At 43.8% G+C, this 12,915-nt stretch overlaps 1 long non-coding RNA gene across 3 annotated transcripts; it reads left to right on the top strand.

The window, feature by feature from the left end:
- The first annotated feature begins 9,326 nt into the window (after positions 1–9,326).
- On the top strand, positions 9,327–12,909 carry LOC123101897 (uncharacterized). 3 transcript variants are annotated; one of them, XR_006448615.1, is made up of 4 exons: positions 9,327–9,821; positions 9,918–11,109; positions 11,186–12,017; positions 12,632–12,909. It is a non-coding gene; the product is annotated as an uncharacterized lncRNA (long non-coding RNA). The 3 variants fall into 3 exon arrangements; XR_006448614.1 differs by having other exon boundaries at positions 12,537–12,909; XR_006448616.1 differs by having other exon boundaries at positions 9,330–9,821; positions 11,186–11,263; positions 11,343–12,909.
- The last annotated feature ends 6 nt before the right edge of the window (positions 12,910–12,915 follow it).

Raw genomic sequence — 12,915 nt, 5'->3', positions numbered from 1 at the left:
TCCATACTTTGTTTTCATACATGGATCCTATCTCGAATTGCATGGCTTCAAGCCATTTGTTGGAATCTGGGCCCGCCATCGCTTCTTCATAGTTCGAAGGTTCACCATTGTCCAACAACATGATTTCCAGGACAGGGTTGCCATACCACTCTGGTGTGGAACGTGTCCTTGTGGACCTACGAAGTTCAGTAGCAACTTGATTTGAAGTACCTTGATCATCATCATTAATTTCCTCTCCAGTGGATGTAGGCACCACAGGAACATTTTCCTGAGCTGCACTACTTTCCGGTTCAAGAGGTAGTACTTCATCGAGTTCTACTTTCCTCCCACTTACTCCTTTCGAGAGAAACTCTTTTTCCAGAAAGGATCCGTTCTTGGCAACAAAGATCTTGCCTTCGGATCTAAGGTAGAAGGTATACCCAATGGTTTCCTTAGGGTATCCTATGAAGACGCATTTTTCCGACTTGGGTTCGAGCTTTTCAGGTTGAAGTTTCTTGACATAAGCATCGCATCCCCAAACTTTTAGAAACGACAGCTTAGGTTTCTTCCCAAACCATAATTCATACGGTGTCGTCTCAACGGATTTAGACGGTGCCCTATTTAAAGTGAATGTAGCTGTCTCTAGAGCGTATCCCCAAAAGATAGCGGTAAATCAGTAAGGGACATCATAGATCGCACCATATCCAATAGAGTGCGATTACGACGTTCGGACACACCGTTACGTTGAGGTGTTCCAGGCGGCGTGAGTTGTGAAACGATTCCACATTTCCTTAAGTGTGTGCCAAATTCGTGACTTAAATATTCTCCTCCACGATCTGATCGTAAGAACTTTATTTTTTGGTCACGTTGATTCTCTACCTCATTCTGAAATTCCTTGAACTTTTCAAAGGTCTCAGACTTGTGTTTCATCAAGTAGACATACCCATATCTACTCAAGTCATCAGTGAGAGTGAGAACATAACGATATCCTCCGCGAGCCTCAACGCTCATTGGACCGCAAACATCAGTATGTATGATTTCCAATAAGTTGGTTGCTCGCTCCATTGTTCCGGAGAACGGAGTCTTGGTCATTTTTCCCATGAGGCATGGTTCGCATGTGTCAAATGATTCATAATCGAGAGACTCTAAAAGTCCATCAGCATGGAGCTTCTTCATGCGCTTGACACCAATGTGACCAAGGCGGCAGTGCCACAAGTATGTGGGACTATCGTTATCAACTTTACATCTTTTGGTATTCACACTATGAATATGTGTAACATCACGTTCGAGATTCATTAAGAATAAACCATTGACCATCGGAGCATGACCATAAAACATATCTCTCATATAAATAGAACAACCATTATTCTCAGATTTAAATGAGTAGCCATCTCGTATTAAACGAGATCCTGATACAATGTTCATGCTCAAACTTGGCACTAAATAACAATTATTGAGGTTTAAAACTAATCCCGTAGGTAAATGTAGAGGTAGCGTGCCGACGGCGATCACATCGACCTTGGAACCATTCCCGACGCGCATCGTCACCTCGTCCTTCGCCAGTCTCCGCTTATTCCGCAGCTCCTGCTTTGAGTTACAAATATGAGCAACGGCACCGGTATCAAATACCCAGGAGCTACTACGAGCACTGGTAAGGTACACATCAATTACATGTATATCACATATACCTTTAGTGTTGTCGGCCTTCTTGTCCGCTAAGTATTTGGGGCAGTTTCGCTTCCAGTGACCCTTCCCTTTACAATAAAAGCATTCAGTCTCAGGCTTGGGTCCATTCTTTGACTTCTTCCCGGCAACTGGCTTACCGGGTGCGGCAACATCCTTGCCGTCCTTCTTGAAGTTCTTCTTACCCTTGCCTTTCTTGAACTTGGTGGTTTTATTGACCATCAACACTTGATGTTCCTTTTTGATTTCTACCTCTGCTGATTTCAGCATTGCAAATACTTCAGGAATGGTCTTTTCCATCCCCTGCATATTGTAGTTCATCACAAAGCTCTTGTAGCTAGGTGGGAGCGACTGAAGGATTCTGTCAATGACCGCCTCCTCTGGGAGGTTAACTTCCAGCTGAGTCAAGCGGTTATGCAACCCAGACATTTTGAGTATGTGCTCACTGACAGAACTATTTTCCTCCATCTTACAGCTGAAGAACTTGTCGGAGACTTCATATCTCTCGACCCGGGCATGAGCTTGGAAAACCATTTTCAGCTCTTCGAACATCTCATATGCTCTGTGTTTCTCAAAATGCTTTTGGAGCCCCGGTTCTAAGCTGTAAAGCATGCCGCACTGAACGAGGGAGTAATCATCAGCACGTGACCGCCAAGCGTTCATAACGTCTTGGTTCTCTGGGACGGGTGCGTCACCTAGCGGTGCTTCTAGGACATAATCTTTCTTGGCAGCTATGAGGATAATCCTCAGGTTCCGGACCCAGTCCGAATAGTTGCTGTCATCATCTTCGGCTTGGTTTTCTCTAGGAACGCGTTGAAGTTCATGTTAACATGAGCGTTGGCCATTTGATCTACAAGACATTTATGCAAAGATTTTTAGACTAAGTTCATGATAATTAAGTTCATCTAACCAAATTATTTAATGAACTCCCACTCAGATTAGACACCCCTCTAGTAATCTAAGTGAAACATGATCCGACTCGACTAGGCCGTGTCCGATCATCACGTGAGACGGACTAGTCATCATCGGTGAACATCTCCATGTTGATCGTATCTTTCATACGACTCATGTTCGACCTTTCGGTCTCTTGTGTTCCGAGGCCATGTCTGTACATGCTAGGCTCGTCAAGTTAACCTAAGTGTTTGCATGTGTAAATCTGTCTTACACCCGTTGTATGTGAACGTTGGAATCTATCACACCCGATCATCACGTGGTGCTTCGAAACAACGAACTGTCGCAACGGCGCACAGTTAGGGGGAACACTTTCTTGAAATTATTATGAGGGATCATCTTATTTACTACCGTCGTTCTAAGTAAACAAGATGCAAAAACATGATAAACATCACATGCAATCAAATAATAGTGACATGATATGGCCAATATCATATAGCTCCTTTGATCTCCATCTTGGGGCTCCATGATCATCTTGTCACCGGCATGACACCATGATCTCCATCATGATCTCCATCATCGTGTCTCCATGAAGTTGCTCGCCAACTATTACTTCTACCACTATGGCTAACACGTTTAGCAATAAAGTAAAGTAATTTACATGGCGTTTCTCAATGACACGCAGGTCATACAAAATAAAGACAACTCCTATGGCTCCTGCCGGTTGTCATACTCATCGACATGCAAGTCGTGATTCCTATTACAAGAACATGATCTCATACATCACATATATATCATTCATCATTCATCACAACTTTGGCCATATCACATCACAAAACACTTGCTGCAAAAACAAGTTAGACGTCCTCTAATTGTTGTTGCAAGTTTTACGTGGCTGCAATAGGGTTCTAGCAAGAACGTTTTCTTACCTATGTAAAAGCCACAACGTGATTTGTCAACTTCTATTTACCCTTCATAAGGACCCTTTTCGTCGAATCCGCTCCAACTAAAGTGGGAGAGACAGACACCCGCTAGCCACCTTATGCAACTAGTGCATGTCAGTCGGTGGAACCTGTCTCACGTAAGCGTACGTGTAAGGTCGGTCCGGGCCGCTTCATCCCACAATACCGCTGAAGCAAAATAAGACTAGTAGTGGCAAGAAAGTTGACAACATCTACGCCCACAACAAATTGTGTTCTACTCGTGCAAAGAGAACTACGCATAGACCTAGCTCATGATGCCACTGTTGGGGAACATTGCAGAAAATAAAAAATTTCTACGGTTTCACCAAGATCTATCTATGAGTTCATCTAGCAACGAGTGATCGGAGTGCATCTACATACCTTTGTAGATCGCGAGCGGAAGCGTTCAAGAGAACGTGGATGATGGAGTCGTACTCGCCGTGATCCAAATCACCGGAGATCCTAGTGCCGAACGGACGGCACCTCCGCGTTCAACACACGTACGGAGCGGATGACGTCTCCTCCTTCTTGATCCAGCAAGGGGGGAGGAGAGGTTGACGGAGATCCAACAGCACGACGGCGTGGTGGTGGATGTAGCAGTGATCGCAGCAGGGCTTCGCCGAGCTTCTGCGAGAGGGAGAGGTGTAGCAGGGGAGAGGGAGGCGCCAAGACTTTTGGGGTGTGTTGCTCTCCCTCCCCCCTTTATATAGGCCCCCTAGGGGGGTGCGCCGGCCCTAGGAGATGGGATCTCCTAGGGGGGGGCCAAGGGGGTGGAGTACCCCCCAAGGCAAGTGGAGGCGCCCCCTCCCCTAGGGTTCCCAACCCTAGGCGCATGGGGGGCCCAAGGGGGAGCGCACCTACCCACCAGGGGATGGTTCCCCTCCCCACTTCAGCCCACGAGGCCCTCCGGGATAGGTGGCCCCACCCGATGGACCCCCGGGACCCTTCCGGTGGTCCCGGTACAATACCGGTGACCCCCGAAACTCTCCCGATGGCCGAAACTGCACTTCCTATATATAATTCTTCACCTCCGGACCATTCCGGAACTCCTCGTGACGTCCGGGATCTCATCCGGGACTCCGAACAACTTTCGGGTTACTGCATACTCATATCTCTACAACCCTAGCGTCACCGAACCTTAAGTGTGTAGACCCTGCGGGTTCGGGAGACACGTAGACATGACCGAGACGGCTCTCCGGCCAATAACCAACAGCGGGATCTGGATACCCATGTTGGCTCCCACATGCTCCTCGATGATCTCATCGGATGAACCACGATGTTGGGGATTCAAGCAACCCCGTATGCAATTCCCTTTGTCAATCGGTACGTTACTTGCCCGAGATTCGATCGTCGGTATCCCAATACCTCGTTCAATCTCGTTACCGGCAAGTCACTTTACTCGTACCGTAATGCATGATCCCGTGACCAGACACTTGGTCACTTTGAGCTCATTATGATGATGCATTACCGAGTGGGCCCAGAGATACCTCTCCGTCATACGGAGTGACAAATCCCAGTCTCGATCCGTGTCAACCCAACAGACACTTTCGGAGATACCCGTAGTATACCTTTATAGTCACCCAGTTACGTTGTGACGTTTGGTACACCCAAAGCACTCCTACGGTGTCCGGGAGTTACACGATCTCATGGTCTAAGGAAAAGATACTTGACATTGGAAAAGCTCCAGCAAACGAACAACACGATCTTGTGCTATGCTTAGGATTGGGTCTTGTCCATCACATCATTCTCCTAATGATGTGATCTCGTTATCAATGACATCCAATGTCCATAGTCAGGAAACCATGACTATATGTTGATCAACGAGCTAGTCAACTAGAGGCTTACTAGGGACATGTTGGTGTTTATGTATTCACACATGTATTACGATTTCCGGATAACACAATTATAGCATGAATAAAAGACAAATATCATGAACAAGGAAATATAATAATAATCCTTTTATTATTGCCTCTAGGGCATATATCCAACACAATCTCCCCCTTTTTGGACGACTGTTGACAAAACAGAGCACATCGAGGGATAGATAGATGAAAATGAAATGCGAAGATAATCACAAAGACACAGCACGCTCCCCCCTTAAGATATGCATCGTATGCATTTATGATAAATTGAAGGTAGCGAGCTAAGTCTTCGTACGAGTGATATTGATATATGATCTCATTCATGGTTTCTTTCAATACACTTGGCACTACCTGAGGTATTTCCTTTCACACAATCTTTGACAAAGATATGTTAGATTAAGTGAGTACTTTGAAATGATTTGTGAAGAAGGATAAATCATGACGATTTTCTCAGAGCATTGTTTGAATCGACACGGGATATAAGTTTCCTGCAAGTTAGATACTCGAGGAAAATCAGAGCAAGGAAATACAGATATATTTTTTTGGAATAGATATGCTTCAGAAAAGTTTTCCTGCAAAAAGGATGAAATATAGTATATGTGCAAGGAAAAACAACTTGTAAGAAAGATAGGTAGAGTTTTCTTTCAAAACTCAAGAGTTTTAAATTGAAGCAATTTTCTTCTCCTATAGGGTTAGATATCGAAGATAAATAATCTCCTGCAAGATATCTCTTCTAGAGATAGGATTTTCAATCCTCCTTGAAACGCTTTCATTTTCCTTGCGCGATAGATAGTTATCGAGGATAATTATTGCAAGGAAAGTAAGCATTCGGTAGCACCTGCAGTCAAATAGCTGAAAGGAAATAGCATTGCATGGGGGTTATAACGTTACATGACGATCGAGGTTTAACAACACCACAGGCGGTGCTTTAAGTTCCACAAGCAAATAGTTCGATGAAATCAAATTGTTCCGAGGAAAACCAAATAAGAAGGCGAATGGAAACACCCCTGCAAATAACCCGCTATCCTATCACTCGATGTTCTTCTCCCCCTTTTTGTCAACAAGTATCAAAAAGGATAGAGAATGTATGCGAGGAACTACTCATCCAAGTAACATTAGAGATGTCACCAAGAGGGGCTGGGGTAGAGGTATCGCCACCAGGGGGCGGCACAGATTTGGTTCCTCCATATCTTCGAGAGGCATGGTTTGTCGGTGTTCAAAAATGAAATTAAACAAAACATTGGCTCTTCCGGTTAACTTATGTAACTGCCTTCGTATGATGACGAGTAAGAAACTGAATATCCAATACTGTAGTGAATCCAAAAGATCGACATATATGAAAAGACAATGTACTCCCCCTTTAGGAGTGGAGAAGAGATAGACCATGGGAAATGAGAGAGAAAAAACTACTTCTATCTATCACGACAACTATACGTATCATGGCAAAATTACTATCCCTACATCACGCCAAATTAAAGTTGATTTCTCTTGTAAATAGCCCTGAAACTGCCATGGCAATGATAACATGATTTAATTTGACATGGTGCACAAGTTGAGTTGACATGGCAACTTATTTTAAATTTCCAAGGAAACATTTTATGTTTTTTGGCATGGGAAAGAATAATTCAATTTGGCATAACAAGAAATCAAATCTTGAGTTGCCATGGTAACAAATCTAAATTTGAGTTTCGATTGCAAAAACATACGAGTTGCCAATTGCCATGAAGTACACATTTGGGGGTGCCATGATCTATAGTCTCAAAAATTGCCATGGAAATTTGGTCAATTAGCATCACATCTAGTACTACAAAAGATTCTTCACAATAAATCTACCCTAATCTACCCTATCTATCTACGGACGCGAACTTTTGGGACATGGTGGCACGCGATGCCGAAATCTCGCGCGTCCGCATATGCATCACGATTGCTACTTAATATAGGCCACTGCAAAATAAGGGGGGGGGGGGTAATTCTCAGGCCAGAGTAAATACGTGACGTTATACCTGACATGCATGGGCCAGGTCTCGTTTAATTCTCGTATGGATACTAGCTGTCTGGTAGCAACGCCCCTTGCAGGTGTTGGGTCAGTCTTTAATTCTCTTATCTGTCAGAACTGCACTGTAGCTCTTCTGTGAGTCGCGTCCCTGTGGAGAGCGGAAGAACAAGAGGAGATGGCCCCAGCAGAAACGTTGATACACATGTTATAGCATATCACACTGGTTCTGCGTTTTACTTTCTTGGGTATACGCGCGCGCTTTGCAGACTTCTTTTGTGGCACTTGTGATTAGGTGGCCAAACCTATGTATTAATGTGCTACTCATCAATAGGCAGATGAATCAACGGAATGCTGATACAAGAAGCTTTATTCATAGCGACTGATTCATGACGAACTGGATGGTTTAGTGTATAGAGTAAGACTCATATGCTAATTAGCCCTAGATATTACAGAGCTAATAACTGGCACAATGATTAAACACACTTGTATGATGATTAGTCCTAATTTACCAATTAATATATTACTACTACATATATTAATATAGTATTAATACATAGAACAACGACTAAGCACACAAATTTAGCTGTAACCATGACAAACTTGCTCCCATATATTTAGATAATTAAATGCAGCTCGCGGATATTTTCATATCGTAACTTCAATTAGAATTATATGTGGAGTTGATTTTGATGTCTCTAATTTTTTTAAATGGGAATTGTAATTTTTGGTTAACATGTATGCTTGTGAAGCTGAGATCAAACCCAAAGCCGTAAAAAGAAGCCTCGTTCTCTATAAGCCATGTAAAAATATTTTAACCTTTATGTAGAATTTTGCCTGATCTTCTATTAATAGACGAAATGATTTATTATTATTAATGTTGCATTTAAAAATTCAAATTCTACTTTTTTTCATGATTTGAGTTAACTACGAAGAATGGAGTTAATTGATTTTTTAATAAGAAATTGATAAATGTAAGGATTTCAGTTCTAAACCAATACTTGAAACAAGTGACGAAACTAAAATACTCCAGTTTCTAAATTGAACAATGCGAGGTGGAGAGAGCTAGTGTGATTATGGACAGGGTGCATGCTTCCAATGTAGTTAACACTTCACGACCTGCTCCTAATAAATGGATACAGGTTGAGGTGTGCCAGGTGAAGGTGTCACATATGTCGCCCAATATTGTTCATCTTCAACCTGGCGCTGAGAGGAAAAAGCTGGCCATGGCATCAAGCTCTAGCAACGACGGAAGGTTAGATGTTCGTTATCTTTTCTACGTTAGTTGGGATCCTAATACAGAACATGAGCTTGCAATGTCCACCACCAACCACCAGAGAGAGAGAAAGAGATGGACTCCAGTATAGCTACAATTCCACAACTCCATTGTTGGGAAGAGGAACTCTTAGATCTCCCTGAGCATGGACTAGAGAAGCTAGCTGAGTGAGGGACGAGCTGCGGCATGGATACAATGAATGGGGAGAAAATGCATGGGGTGGTGCACGCTGCCGTTGAATGTACAAATAAATGAGAGATTAACTTCTCTAATCAATAGCATGGATCAGTGTAGTTATTGTGCAGTGGGGCTTACTCACTTATTGGCTGTGGAATACTAGGCCTATACTACACTGAAGCAGTGCTGAGAAATAGATGTACGGGCTGGTTGTACAAATACTACACGAATCACGTGCGCATGGACGGAGGTGATTCCATTCTCGCGTAGAACCATGTCCATTCGTAATTATTCGATCTATCTACCCTATATATATAATCGCCATAAAAATCTCTTCTCTCCCTACTAATAAACCACCGATTGCTTCTGGTCGTACGTCGCGGCAGGTTTGCAAAAAAGTCCCCGTATTTTTTAGTATTCAACCCGCAGTCCTTTTATAAGTGAGAAAACGTTTCGATCAGGAATTTTGCAAATAAATCCCTACAGTATATGGTATTAAATCCGCGGTCCTTAAAGTGAGAAAAAAAGAAACCCATCGGGATCTCCTCTCTCTCCCTCGCCTCAGCCGCCAGGAGCGGCGGTCGATCCGGTGCCGCGCCGGCCGCGGGCCGCCGGCCGGTGCCGGCGAGCGTCCGCGCCTTCGGAGTCTTCCTCTGCGCCTTTCTGCATGGGGACGCGTTCGGAGGAGCTCGCTGCCAGGTTGGCGGCCGGGGGCCCCGGCGGCGTCGGCGGACCAGCAGGAGGAGGATGCGGGGAGGGGCAGCACGAGCGGGTGGTCGCGCTCCGCGAGATCAAGAACCAGACCTTCGGGAACCAGACCAAGAAGCTCCTCTACCTCTGCCTGGGTGCCGTGTTAGCGGTCGTCACGGCGCGTCACCAGCCATGCTCGTCCATGAGCGGCCGCGGCGGAGTACTTTGCTTGCGGCGTAGACGATGGCGCGCATGCCGTGCTTGCTGCTGGAGCCGTGGGGCACCTCCTCGCCCACCCCGACAACAAGGTCAGCTTCCTTCAATTGCTTGTTTCCTTAATTTCGTGTATGCTTGCTCGGTTTGGGGATTTGTTGATCAATTGGGAGAATATTTGTTGCGTGCAGAAGAGCTGGTGGGAGGAAATGGGTGGCTACCCAGCAACTGCTTGCTGGTTGCGCCAATTTGGGGCTTGCTAGCAATTGTGCTTGTCCCTGAACTATAGACCAAAAAGAGACAATGCTAACTTAATGAATGTTTTGTGTGGGAATTAGTCTGTACATTAGCCACAACCGGATCCAGATTGAGGTTGGCGGTCGATACCAACGCCGTCCTGGATGGCGTGCTCGAGATCGAAGGCGGGGAACTCCAGAAGGCAGACGGCGGCATTGCCTCAGTTGTAGCTGCATGGGGAAGAGGAGGGGTGGAGGAGTAGACGCTGCATCTCCATCCGCCGTGATGGGAGTGATGGCGCCGGCGCTCGCCGTGTCCGCCGTCAGCTCCATCTTGACGATGTTATCCTCGATTGGAAGTTCGAGCGCCCTCACAACAGGACTTACTCCACCCCTTCTCCCTCCCCGTTCCCTTCCCCTGGGGGTTAATTGAAGTATTTATATTTCCGTATTAGTGTGGTTCAACTTGCTATTGGGCATATGGTGTGTTTTCTGAATTTTGGTCTGAAAGATGATTTTGTGAGTTCAAGCTTTTGTGCGATTCCTGATGTTGTGTTCCTGCCAAATGACATATGTCCTGCACTGAATTTTTCTGACGCTATAATCATGGCAGGAGCTTTGTACTGGGAAAGCATGTCAGAATTATCTAGAATTGATGGACTTTAGTTGGTGTTTGTTTGCTGGATGGAATTAGATTTGTGGATATATCAGTTTATGGGTGGCTACTTGATTGGTGAATTCACCTGCTATATGAACACTATTTTTAATAAATGGTGTGCATCTAGAGATGTATAAGAACAAGTTTGAGGATAAAGATTCATATAAAGAATTATGTAAAAAATTGTGATTCTTAATATCTTGAGAACTAGCGTATATTTTTTCCACTACATTAGCCTTCAGATTTTTCTTGGATTTGCTTTCTGCACTAATGTTTTCAGTACCATCCTTCTTCCGCGATGCTGCTGCATGCCAGGATTCGCAGTGGCACCGCCGCAGCCAGCGAGGACACAAGCTCACGAGGATTGTTGCCGCTTCGGAGGACATGGGAGCTGCCATAGCCAGCGAGTACGTGAGCGCACGTAGGCACCATCGCTTTCGAGGATGCGAGAGCCATCTCAGCTTGAGAGAATGCGCATACCATCTCCAGGTATATAGCAGTAACATCTCTTCCTAACTCCACTCCGATATGTAACATTTTTTTCTCTCCTATTGTGAGATTGCAGTGTGTGCAACAAGTGTTCCTCTAAACGTCTGAGCGTAAAGACTACTCATGGGTGATGCTTCTGTGACCAGACCTCTATGTATGTCCTTTGCGGCCTTTCCTATAAATAAATTATAAGTATATGTCATTGCCATATTAATTGTGTACTTCTCTATTAGAAAATCACAAGATAGTTTCAGTGTTGTTGTTCTTAATCATGTTACCCTTAAGTGCAAGACATCAATTTGCTCTTAAGTAAAAGGAGAGCAAAAGGGAAATTTGAGCAGGAAAGGTAAGCAATTCGAAGCAAGCTCCCGAGATAAATTTTCTTTTGGTTTAGCTAACGAATGCCTTGGTATAGGTCTAATCTCTCCTTCCTAGAGATGGTTCTTTCTTATTTCTTTTACGGGGACTTACTTTTGTTTCTTTAATTAGGATACCTTCACTGGTATTTTTTGTTTTAATTAATGAATATAGATCAGTTGCATTGTTTTGTCTCAACCAAGCTAGCCGTATAGTAGAAATTCAGCATGCACACAAGGTGATCTGGTTGAGTTTTACTAGGTAACCGTACCATTGTTGTCTGCATGCTGAAAAGCTTATGGGTATGTACTGAAACTAAATTATACTCCCTCCGTTCGGAAATACTTGTCATTGAAATAGATGTATCTAGATGTATTTTAGTTCTAGATACATCTATTTTCATCCATTCTGATGACAAGTATTTCCGGACGGAGGGAGTAGTTGTTAAGGATTATTTGCAGACAGGTCAAGACCGGAAGATGTCATCATTATCCCTAAACTGAGATGTCTTCAGGATTGGAAATGTCACGAAGGCCCCCGTACAATTATAGGTACCAACATATAAAAATCCAAGAATTTCCTGCTAAGAGACACTCGACATGCAAACTTAAATCATGCTAGAATTCGTCAAATACCATGTTTAACCTGAATTAGTTACTTGACATGTGCCTATCTTCTTCTTTTTCCAAATTATGTGTTCAATTGTTCATCATATTATTGATGGAATTAATTTTGCATCGATTGTTTGCACCACTTGATAATTACAACGAAAGTTATGGATGTCCAATCTGGCTGGTTGTTTGTCTACTACTAAAGCTTGTACATATTTGCTTAAATTTGAATACATGTCAAAAAAAAATCTCCCGTTGCCACACACACATCCGTGGCAATTGTTGAAAGCTCTGAATGCTTCACTCTTTGTTCTGATGCTTAGGGATATTGGGTAGAATCCAGTGTCACTCATGATCCTGGTTTAATAGAGGAACTTAATTGATCATGATTTTGAATGTCAAATGTCACACAGGGAAGGGCCTGAACATGAACTTACTTGGTAATGCCCATTTGTGTAGATCGGTAGCCTGTGGCATCTATTTTGTCCAATCGTCCGCCACGAACAAATTTTCTTTGTTGGGTGCTGGTGGTTCTACTTCCAATGTTTTTGTAGGACATTGCTCGGTTAGTAATGACTTTGAATGTAAAGCGTGCTATGAAGTACATGATGCGCTGTGTAGTTCCCTCAATTACGTGAAGAAGAAGAATGGCAGCAAAGACTTATGGTATGATACCTTAATATATTTGATTGTCTTGATACCGTGTTTCCTTTCTTTTTCATATAGGAATTACACTAGGTTATTTTTACTATGAAACACGAATTCCACTGTTATCAGGGGGTTTGAAACCTAAGGCAGAGTCACTGTTTTCTCTCTCCAGGGTCAATTTTGTTTTTCT

The sequence above is a fragment of the Triticum aestivum genome, chromosome 5A, assembly GCF_018294505.1.
Source record: "Triticum aestivum cultivar Chinese Spring chromosome 5A, IWGSC CS RefSeq v2.1, whole genome shotgun sequence".
NCBI lineage: Eukaryota > Viridiplantae > Streptophyta > Magnoliopsida > Poales > Poaceae > Triticum > Triticum aestivum.
This window is presented reverse-complemented; position numbering and strand designations above follow the sequence as displayed.